At 41.7% G+C, this 12,056-nt stretch overlaps 1 protein-coding gene across 2 annotated transcripts in view; it reads left to right on the top strand.

The window, feature by feature from the left end:
- Positions 1 to 523: 523 nt before the first annotated feature.
- cyp1b1 (cytochrome P450, family 1, subfamily B, polypeptide 1) overlaps positions 524 to 12,056 on the top strand; it is a 43,035-nt gene continuing 31,502 nt past the window's right edge. The window contains exons 1-2 of one of the 2 annotated variants that reach the window (XM_066696743.1): positions 524 to 922; positions 4,407 to 4,544. The gene's annotated coding sequence lies outside the window, so the exon portion shown is untranslated. Of the gene's footprint in view, positions 923 to 4,357; positions 4,545 to 12,056 lie in introns of those variants that run through there. The other variant, XM_066696744.1, reaches the window with a different exon arrangement.

Genomic DNA, 12,056 nt, shown 5'->3' with positions numbered 1-12,056 from the left:
AGTCAAATACGCTTCAGATCAGAAAACTCTGGACTGTTTTTTTTCCTCGTCTCAAAGAGGACTGGCAACCCAGCAGCTCACACGGAAGAGAAATTAAGTCTGAATTATCCTGAGCGGGGATTGAACCGCAAACTCATTTTGAAGGTGATGTTTGGCAACCACAGGACATATTAATTAGAGAATTACAGCAGTGAGACTTCAGCACAATACCGAAACTAGTGAGTGACAGGAGGTCTGGGAGGAGCCTGGCGTTTTCAGCACTCCTGCTCACGGCAAACTGCTTTAAAAACCCCCGACCATAAGGGCTTCAACAAAGGGTATAGAGATCTAATGCATTTTACATTGTTGAGGAGCAGCTGTATATAAATACACACATGGGTGCATATGAGAGTTGTGAGTTGGCAACCGGGAGGCAGAAACAGAATTGAAGGAAATAAAACACTTTTATTAAAATAATCACACAAACCAAAACCACAGGCACATTGGCCTCCAACACCAACCCTCAGACATCCCTTGTTACTCTCCACTCTCCTGTCTTCCTATGGGGCGTGGTGCTGCCCAGGGGGAAAATTTACTGATTGGCCAACCACACAGGAGACATCCATTTGATGCAGTTTGTCAGCTGGCCAATCAGCCAATTAAGCCTCCCGGACCTGCACACCTGGAGCTGAAGGTCACCCTGCCCCACTGTTGATCTGTTTTTATGTGTGTGTGTGTGTATATTGCCATGCATTTCAATTATATTAACTAAGAACTTCCATTTTGACCCGAGAGTCTATAAGGACCTAATAATAATTACAAAAACAAACAAACAAAAACACTTTCCAGCTGGCAAACCTTTTCCTGATTCAATGAAGCACGGTCCTCGACAGTTTAATGAAGACTGAATATGTTTTTTCCTGGGGGTCACATGGTCCCGATGGTAAGTGTCCCTGGTTTTGAACAGGTTTGTGTACAGTGCTCTGATTGAGTTTTAGGAAACAGATGATGTAATTGCAACTACATTATCATTGTTTACAACTATTAGGCCACCACTGCTCCTAATCACTGCTATTATTAATATTATTATTCCCTGAGAAGTTATGGTTTGGGTTTCGTGTGTAGTAATACTATCGGAGTTGCAGTTGGGATGTGGTAAAATGTATTAGGCCTAGGGTGTTGTGTGGCAAAAACATGTTAAATATAGTGTGGTTTACCATGGTAAAATCACAGTAAAGTGTAGTGTGATGTTATGTACCATGGTAAAACACTGAAGTAGTGTGGTGTACTGTGCTGAAATCAGAGTAAAGTGTGGTGTGGTGTACTGTGGTAACAACATGGTCAGATGTAGTGTGCTGCACTGTGGTAAAAATGGTAACGTGAAGAGCGGTGTAATGTGGTAAAAAACATGAAGTGTTGTGTAGTGTACTGCGTTAACCTGTTAACGTGTCGTGTCGTGTAGTGTAGTGCACTTCTACTAATATTTTATGCTAGCCAGGTCTCTGAAACATGTATATTTAACAATGATAATGTTTAACCATATTTATGAATGCATTGAACTCACAAGCTATGCTCTGATTCTGGGCTATTACAGAAACCAGACATCATCAATCCTTTGCTCTGAGATTTGTGATCCTGAGCTGCTTTTCCATGTCAACTTGTTTTCAGTTGTTAATTGAGCATTTTATGAATGGTCTGTTCATCACTTCAATCACTATGATGCACATGGAAATGTTCCTGTCATTTCCTGAAGCTACAGTGCCATCGATACCCCATCTCTCCACACCGAGGGATTATGGCTTTGCGTGGGTTGAAGAGCTTCTATTTTTGGGTTGCCCGAGTCAAGAACAAACACTTGTCTTCATAAGAACAAGAAAGTCCACAGTCCAGGTCTTATAAATAGCAGGCATTGTTAAGGTGTGGTCATTGAGGAAAACCACATATCTGAAGTCGAAGGTAATCGGCGGGAATAGGCATCATCACTGAAGAAGATTGAGAGAGCTTCTCAATCATTGTATAATGAAGAGTCTTGTCTTTTTCCTTCTGAAACTTAGGAAATGTGCTCCTAAGCAGAAAAAAACTAAACCGTGTAACTGCTGGAAAGATTACTTTTGAAATGATAGGCATGACCCTAATCATGTGTCAGTGCTCTGAGGTCTTGGGATCGAGGAAGTGTGAAATACATTATATATAGAATCTACATAATGTGATTTTGTAATTAGGAAAATGTAGTCATAGCTTCATTTCCTCAGAATATGATAATGACTCGACGAAAGGCCATTCTGAAATTATATCTTACTAAATTTAAAATGTTGGATTATACCTGTGTTCTGGCAAGTACATTCTGCTGAAAAAAGCAGGTGTGGGAGAACATAATTTTAGGAATAATATGTCTGTGTACACATGGAATTGCTACATATTTCACAGAGACGATAAGAAAAACAAGACTGAAAGTTGGATGACAGAGCTGAGGCAGAAATGGAGAATGAGCAGAGAAAGCATGGCGAGATATGAGATGAGGAATTCAATGTTATCAGCCTTCACGGTTGCGGGCCCGTGCTTTCACGAGGACAGCAGTCGGAAAGTGTAGATATTCGTGGTGCAGCGCGACTTTGATCCGGCTTTTATCAAGGGTCTGTAGTCATCAAAGGGAGAAGTCTGAGACCGGGGGCCCCTGGGTTGGGCAACCGCGATCCGAGGCATGGCGTTCGACCGTCGCACTACTCCTTGAAGCCAAGATTACCCTGCCGTCCGCGATGACGGGTCGAGTGACGCCTGGTGTTCGGTGGTCAAGCGAGTCATTGTGCTTCTTGGTAGGACCGTGATTCACCATGGTAGCCACTAGCCAATGAACAAAGACATGTTTCTCTGTTGTTTGTAACTAAATCTGTGAAGGTCTTAGTGTTCAGGGGTTCAGATAAAACAAAACTAGAGTTGATCAGCACCTGAACAATATGCTTAACGTAAAGAAATCTTTCCACATAAAGATCTTTCAAAGTCTTTATATTGCTAAGGGACTTGGGAAGCTGGGGAATGTTGGCCGGTCTGCTTTTCAACGTTTACATTTACGTATCGGTTAAAAAGCCTGAACCACAATTTTCCTAATAACATCAAACCTGCCTTCCGTGACATAGAAGGAAGTGCAGTGTTTTCGTGACAGTTTTTGGGCCTGATGCAATTTCTGCACAGGAAAATCCCATTTTGTACCGAACTGATTGGCCAACATTGTTATTGTCAGCATGACTGGCCTGCTATTTATAGCACTACATGTACACCGTCCTAACTGACAACCATGGGGACGATGCATCGCTCCACATCCTGGAAATGAAAACCCCCTTCTCTCTCCACAAAAACACACAATACACCTCGGGCTGTTTCATCGTAGTGTATTGCGTATGTCGGGTCCCATAGCTGTCACTATTACACACACAAGGATATTCTTGGCAGGATTGTCATTTAAATGTCAAGAGTTATTGAACGTATGCCTACAATAACATAGACTTTGATACGTGTAATTAGTTTGGCAAACGATCTCCTATAATTTTAAATTAATGGAAAACATTTGACACATTTGTCAACTGATAATTCTCTCTGAGGAGATGTAATTGGGAAATAATTTGAATACATTGCTATGTAACCTAAATGTAACCTTATTATGTCTACACTTTCACAGTCAGTGGGAATCTAACCGTGTTAACCGTGAATGAGCATTTAAGTGAAATTTGTATAAAAACTTTGCAATTTACTTTCAAAGCTCAATAGAGATGTATAAAATTAACCTAGGAAGAAAAATACCTTTTAGATCTGGCTACTTGCCCTCCAAGGGTTCAGACAAGTTTTTATTCTGACTTTTCATGCCCTTATTATGAGTACACGAGAAGGATCGCAACTGCGGTGGCGAGGCACTAATGGGAAATATTTTCAGTGTCCTTCATGCAAATTGTCTGCCTTCATAAATGCCTTCTCTTTGAATCCACATGTGAGAAGATGTGGCCTGTATCAATATATATGTGATGTATATATTTGCAGATAAATTATACATCCTTGGAAAACAAAATGTATATGTGGATGTCTACTAAAGACCCCAGAAATAGTTTAAGCATGTAAGTCAGTTGAAAGGAAGGACTGGTGGTATGGGACTTGAACTCCCCTAAAATTTGGTTTGTGAAGTTTAATCATATATTGGCTTTCAGGATGGACCCCATGGGCTTCGGAAACTCTTTTACTGGGGCCTGAATGCTGAGTTAGAGGAATTGTATGAACAAATGAAGAACAGTATGTTGCAGCTACATGCATTAGTACATTTGTTTCTGCTTTATTCACTGTGAGATGAGGACACTGTGAGTTACTGTAGGTCAACGGAAGGTTAAGCACATGGGTGTGAAACAAAGCTTGTGAACAAACATCTATCTTCATGTTCCCTACAGGACCATCACTGACATGAAATATCTGCTCTCCTGATTGAACTCGTACAGGAACAGGAAACTGCTTGGTCGTGCCCCGGAGAAGCCATGAGGTCGTGAGGAACGAGAGACCACTTACTCATTCCGGGAAACGTCACCAAGGTAATCAATGTGTCCTTTCATAGCCGCAGAGGCCTGGAAATGATTACAGCAGCCAACGCCATGCATACCGGAATAAATCGCCTTTTAAAAACGTGTCGCTTCCTAATGCACGAGATGGCTGGAGGTGAGTTCAGAATGGACTTGACAGCTGAGGGGCCCTGGGTGTGCTTTTGATTCACATGTGAACCGTGTTTCCTTGCCCTTGGTGGGCTGTGTGTATCTACAGAATCCCCAGATTTGCCAAAAGGTGTAAAACTGAGACAGTGGCAGGCAGGGCAAGACAAAATGGCGAAACGGGCCAAAGCGCTCCTGTGACATGCAAGGTTCGTGGGAGTGAGAACTCCTTTCATTGCATGGGTTTGTCTCTGTTTTCTTAGCGTTTCCCACAATGCCTGCCACTCTGCTGTAGGGAAGGAGGGACGATTGCCAACACAAATAGAGACGCTAATGTTTACAGAATCTCAGCCACGTCTTGTGTTTGTGATAAATAAGATGATCTCTCGCCTGTAACAATGCAGGTTTAATTATTATGAAGGTGAAGTCTAATACCAAGAGCTTTCAAAGTCTGTTTTAAATTAGTAATACTCTTGGCGGCAAGTTGTTTTTTTATGATATTCTCCATATATGTTGTTGCGTAGGTCATGGGTCGCCTCTCACTACAGTTCTGCAAAGATATTCGTTGCTAATGGTCACGCTTGTTCCTCCCCCGAGTTCCCCTTTACAAATGACAATATCGATTTCAAAACCTGTCTTTCACTACTTCTGGTTAGCGCTTGTGTAGCAAATACTCCATCAACCCCATGAGGGTGATCAAGCAGGCATTTCAAAAGAGTGGACAATGAAGCAGTCGTGTATATTCCCGTTTTACGAAATACTCAGAAAGTGCAACATACCCATGCGTGACATGTGCCTGAAAGAATGATGCTGAGGTGAATGTGTGATGTAATTATCAACAGCCACTGCGCTAATGCTAATCCAATTCCTGGGAAGCTTGAGTCATTGCAGGGTTCAACCCACCACACAAAGCAGCTCCGCCACAACACTCGGTCATAGTTTCCAGCGCTGGGATCCATGAGACGTCCAGCTGGGAACATCCCTCCCTGCCACCAGATTCCTCAATCTCTAGGAATGACACACAATCACACACACGCAAACACACAGGCACACACTCTCACACACACACAGGCACTGCATACAGAAATACACACCCATTCGCAGAAGCGCACACAACACACTGATATATACAACACACACACACACACACACACACACACATACTGATATGGCCATGACGGGGGGGTATGGTTTTAACGTGATACTGTTTGTCTCAAGTGATGGGTAAACAAGATTAACTGTTAATGTACAATTAACCAGGTGATAAAAGATCTTTACAAAGATGTTGTTTATTCTGGCCTATCGAGGTCAATATGAACCTTCAATATACTACTTCTGTTCTTGTTTGTATATTTCTTGATCTGGTCTGGCCGCAGGTGTTTCAGATGTGCTTGTAAACGTTGCCACAGGAAGATGCCGAACAGTGAGGATTTGGTTTAAACGTATAATCCCTAGTGTCCGTCTGCAGGAAACGGGTACAGATCTTCTGTTCAACGCCATCATCTGCAGTGCGTGACAGTACGGCTTCACTTTGTCCTGAAATTATAAAACTTAATTGTGATACTGGATACTGTGAAAACAAATACTGTAAATGTCTTTTCCTATTCCTATTCATGGAGCTTATTTTAACCAAAATACCAGGAAGTTATTAACCCCGTGATAATGGGGACAGACAAAAGGGCACCAACCTTTTCTTACAGCAGCCAACCTCCTTTTTTTTGTTTTAGTTTTAAAATAAGTAAAGTTAAAAAAAGCAAAACCAGAACAAAACAACTTCCCTTCCCCGAATGATTACAGTAATCACCTAAGGACACAGCGCAGGAGTACCAGGTCATCCATGTAATGCACGATAAACTTAAAACTTTCCATTGTTATCAGAAAGTGTCTTTTTCCACTTGCAGCAATGTAAACCCGTTTTATTTTTAGAAACAAATCATCTCTGTTACGACTTTAAGTGACTCAAGGCTGCAAAAGCACGGCACACACACGGGCTTCTACAGAAATCATATGTCAGTCAGTCAGTAACGAAGATGAGTTGGCACTAATCAGGAAAATGAGGAGACATGGGGGTCTGATGCTCTGAGGAGATGCTGAAGCGGCAGGACAGTGCGTCCCCGCTCTCTGTGCAGATTTCCCATGGAGCACATGTCCACATCGGCGGGTTAAAACCACAGTGTGATGCAACAAAGTAGAAGGGCTTGCAATGTGCACGTCAGTTACTAACGTCAAAACAAAACCGAACATGAAACAAAACAATATCACCATGTCTTACAAAAGTGTTAAATTCATCACCTCTTTCCTGACTAAAACTAAGATGCCCAAAGCTTAAGTGGTGACCTGGGAGTCGATCCTGGAAAAGCATAACCGTTTTCCAAAGTACCAGAAGAAGAATATATATGAAACATGTTTTGTATTGTGAGTATTTGTGGTAATTAAATGTATTCCATATTGATAACCAATAATGATACCCAGCAACTTTCATGAGAGTGTATTCACTGCAATGCCCTGCATCCACAAAAAGAGGCAAAGCAAAAGCAGGGGCCCATTCCCCTCGCATTCCCACAGGGCTCTGAGGATCCGGCAGCCTGATGGTGCTTTTCCTTTTATGGGACTGTGTTTACAATGCCATGAAATGAGACTGTAGTAAAGTAATTTTGTTTTATCAGCCGCTGGCACCTGATAAGCTATGCGTTCAGGGCGGTCGGGCCAATGAGTGTGGTGTCGGTTCAATAACTGGCACCCGGCTTGGAGAGCTCGGGCCCTTCAAGTGAGCACATCATCTCAAAGGAGAGCCAGATAGCTTATCAATGAAGAACAATAGCATTAATTCATGAGCACAGCTTATATAATGCCATCACAGTCAGTGAAAAAATAAAAGTAATGTATATTGTCTCTTTGCTGCACAGGGCTGACCTCAAAGCCATATAGTTTGTTCTTGGTCTCCAAAAGTAGGCCAAGGTTTATTTTTTAACAATTGTACTGTTTACAACTAAAAGTGAATTGCGCAGCACAGTCATGAACACGATGTTAGTTTCTGATAAAGAAAAGCATTTATTGATTAAAACTGGGCAACCAACTCTTTCTGCTACACTAATCGAAATGAACAATAATACTCCACTCCCCGGGATGCATAACGCCTGACTTACATACATTGTATTTCCCCATAGGCCCCATTATTTCGAGTTCTGAAAAGGTGTATGAAGGGTTTGGCAGAGCAGGGAGACGGGCAGGTTGGGCTCTGGGCTGTGTGATCTTGGCACCGTGCGACTGACCTTGGCGGCTTGTTGAGATTGACTCAAGAACATATCGTATTGTCATTACTTGCCTTAATTATCAAGAATGCAAACCATCAAAGACGCGCTTCATTCCTCCAAGACGCTCTGCCAAATTCACTACAGACTTTGAAGTTCCTTCAGTTCCAAGTTATTAAATTTGGTATTAACAAACCATTAAGAAGCATCTAATGATGCCAGCAGAGCTCAATTTCCCATTGCAACAAACGCCACACAATTAATTTTGCCCCTTACTATCAATGCCATCGTCACGAATATGGTTGTTATACTTATAGACCTACTGTTTTACCCCGTTTAATTTTGTAATACAACACATGTAGTGTGAAAATGCATTGTCTTCTTGAGTGGTAGGTCATAAATAAAGATAAAGAACACGTAGACAGAGTTTGCCCTCATTTAAAAGCACATTGGAAATGCAGTGTCTGTCTGTCAACAACTCAACATCCTCATATTCTCTTTCTGCGAGTGATCATATACCCAACAAAAGCCATAAATTGCTGCTTTTCAGCTGTCAGACAGTACTGGGGTGTGATTGGTACAGGATATTCTACAAGCAAGACATCTTGGACTTTCTGTAATCTGTCAGTCGACACAATGTTGTGTTGACTTAGTGTTGATTGCCATTTATCGGGGGCAGCTTGCACAATCGCAACTCGATTGCCACGGCTTTGATTGGCCCGCGTTCCCGCTGACTGCACCGCCACCAACGCACACAAGTCTCTCTGGCATCTTTCCTTAGAAACTGTCACCAGGTGTGAGAAGAATTGACTTCCTGTTTTTGTAAAGATCATTTATATAAAGATAGGGCTGAACACCACATAGTTGGGGTGCGGATACAACTTTCCATTGTAGGATAGTGAAGGTTTGTAGGAAAATTACATGCCAAGGTGTTGGGGAACGCGATACTCATAGACGAGGTAAAGAACTGAAGAGCTACAGTAAATGTGAAGCTTATATTTTTTTTTAAAGCTGTTCACATATATCCTGAAGATTTAAATAATTTTGTATCCAAACACCGCAGCATTAGTATATTCATTTTAAGCAGAAACCTTGTTATTTGTATCAATGTTCATAAAGGCAGTGTGGGAAATTAACTTTCTCTTCCTATGAAACCTAAAACCAGCAGATCAAGGTTGCACTACAGTTTTAATGGCCAGAATGTTCCAGAATCATAATACAGACATAAGGTCAGATAAATATGAACATGAAATGTAGCAGAGAAAAGATAAATATAAATAGTTATTTTGTCACTTTATAAAGCAGTATCTGTAACATATATTTTTTCCTTCACTTTATAGAGAATGGAAGCTGTTCTTAATTTAGTTTCCTACCGCTTCTAAAAACATCCCTTTCTCCATTGTCTCAATAAAATCTTTCCCTTTTCTAGACAGTTGGCAGCGATCATATGAAATATTTCCTGTTGGAAATGATTTCCTGAAGAAGCAATTATACCCCCCTGGTGTCAGCAGAGGGCAGTGTGCAGCGGGCCGTGTTCGGAGCGTGTTTAAGCAGGAGCATGACACGGCACAGGAGTCAGACGTGTCAGATAGCAATGTTCCTTCTGGGCAAATTTTGTTTGAGTTCACATCCTCCGACTGAGGCGAGATTCCTGTCATTTAAAGGATCGCAGGCCATCTAGGGCAACAGCAGCTAAAAACAAAACACAAAAACATCCCTGTGAGAGAGAGAATGGGGTGACAGGTACCCCAGGGCCAAATCCCGAGAAGTCAAGATGAATGGAGGGGTTTTCCAGGGTTTAAATGTCTGGATTGGGCACTGCTAGCGTTTGGAAGGCGGTTATATAAAAATAGGTATGCATGCAAAAGTTGGCATTATTTATTCCGTGGGAGGAGGAACTGCCGATGTTTGTGTGCAACCTCGCCTCCATCATGTAAATAAATCCTAAATGTTCACACTATTTAAAAAAAATAATTTATTATTATTGCTTTGCAGGTCAATGTAATTTAGTAAAATGGTTGTTCATTTTCCAGCGTGTCATTCCAGTAGGTTTAAAGTTAAAGCCAAGCCACTGAATAAGAGTGATTATTGCACTGCAGTTAATGTATGCCAACATTGAAAGATTAAAGCACCAAGCCACGGTTTCCATTTAGTATCCTATTCATGTAGTTGTACAGCTTAATTGCAAGGCTTTTATCTTCACAATACATTCTACGTTAAGATTTACAATGCTGTCTACTGTGTCACTACCTGCTCAACTCGAGGGTATGTCTTCATTATCGCAGGGCTGTTGTTTAATGTTTTAATTGTGCCCAGGGTTAGGAAGACTACTATACGTCTAAGTACATCTTTCTTTTCAGTTTTGGAATTGATGCGGGTCCCTGGCATTGCTATGACCTGGACATTTTACACCAGAGGAAAAAGCTCAGAATTAATAGATTGCTCTTTCCGTCATCTACAATTTGATGTATTTTTAAATTCAGTACAATATGAGTAGCATTATCACACATTAAGATTAAAAGAGTTTCACTTATGCAGCTACACATGAAACATTACAATTCCTGAAATAACTTATCCAGACAGTGTGTTAACAAACTAAATAGAAAATAAAGCAGGTCAGTCAGTTATCCTTATATACATGCACAGACGCATGCACACATGCACGAAGAGTGTGTTATCTAAACCAAATGCTTAAAACCACACAGACAGAGCCTTAACAAAACCCAGAGTCCATATGGGTGATTGCCCCGCGGTTCAGCCAGCGTTCATGGTGGGGATTTCGAGGATTGACTTGGAAGTGCAAAGTGTGAGATTAGTTATCACTCAGATGTGTCCCTTTTACACAATATCAGTGAGCTAATCATAAAACTATCCATTTCCACTCCAATACAGGACCAAATCGCAGTTGCGTGTCACGGCTCTGAAGGTGCAAACACTTCAAAGGACGCCAGAGAACAAAGGGTCTTAGTTGAATCTCCCTGCAGAATGACTTTATTGCCCTGAATGAACACTCCTGTCTCTCTCTCTCTCTCTCTCTCTCCCTCCCTCTCTCTGGTTTCCGTGAGAGGAAGCCACAAGGGCAGGGACGAAGGCGGAGCCTCTGCACGCGATTGTAACAATAACTCCTCGCTGGCTCATTTTTCACATGCTCACTCCCAGTGTCTGACATCCCTGACATCGCAAACTGCAAAGGGATTACAGAAATATACAAGTATGTAACATTCCTCCATTCTCTCCTTTCCACTCTGCAGGATTTCTCCAGTCTTTCTTCAAATGCACGAGCAACCAGCAGCATGCTAATGTCGAGAACAATCTGTAGGATGAAGTCCTCTCCTTTCCTTCCATACTGCACATTTAAAAATAAAAAATAAAAAATACATACAACCACAAGAAGAGACCGTAGCCATGTCCTTCCAGCACATTGCCAAGGCATAGGAGGTTACAGTTAAATGAAAGAAGTTCTAACCATACTGTAGTTTCTGTAGAAGAGACTGGAATGGCAGACATTTGGTATTGTGTGTCTAAGGCACTATATATGTTTCACTGTATAATGAACTACGACCACAGCAGCATGGCTTCATATGGGACTCTCAATCATCTGTGTAAGGTGATCACGCCATGATATGACAGCTGGAGACGGTTCACGTGTCACAGAGAACACAACCAAGTCTCACGATGACCATTGGGTGGTTCATCGTAACCCGGATGGAGAGACACATATGAGCAGAACTGCAGTGTGCGTGCCTGTGTTGTGCGCTCGCGTGCGAGTGTGAGGAGATTAACGCCGGGAATCTGCCTCTCGAAACCCGCCCAGTCCAGTTTAGCATGTTTACTTCATCCTGCAACATATTGCATTACAAAGTTACATAAGACAATGTCAACAATGAACAATCTGATGACCCCTAAAAAAACAATCCCGCATATTCAAAATACCTGATTTGCTTTATCACGGCAGAACAATCAACACTCCCAGCTCCAAAAGACACTCCATTTTGTTCTGTAATGGATACAGGGTTTTCAAAACCAGTTTGGTCAAGGGCACAAATTCTGTATACTGATACTTGTATCAACAAAATGCAGGTTTATCAGGAGGCTGTTGAGTATTAGCCTATGTGATTGTATTCTGCTGATGTAAGATACCAGAGCA

Source organism: Amia ocellicauda, chromosome 23 (assembly GCF_036373705.1).
Source record: "Amia ocellicauda isolate fAmiCal2 chromosome 23, fAmiCal2.hap1, whole genome shotgun sequence".
Classification (NCBI taxonomy): domain Eukaryota; kingdom Metazoa; phylum Chordata; class Actinopteri; order Amiiformes; family Amiidae; genus Amia; species Amia ocellicauda.
Note: the sequence above shows the minus strand (reverse complement) of the source record. Positions and strands in the feature narration are given on the sequence as shown.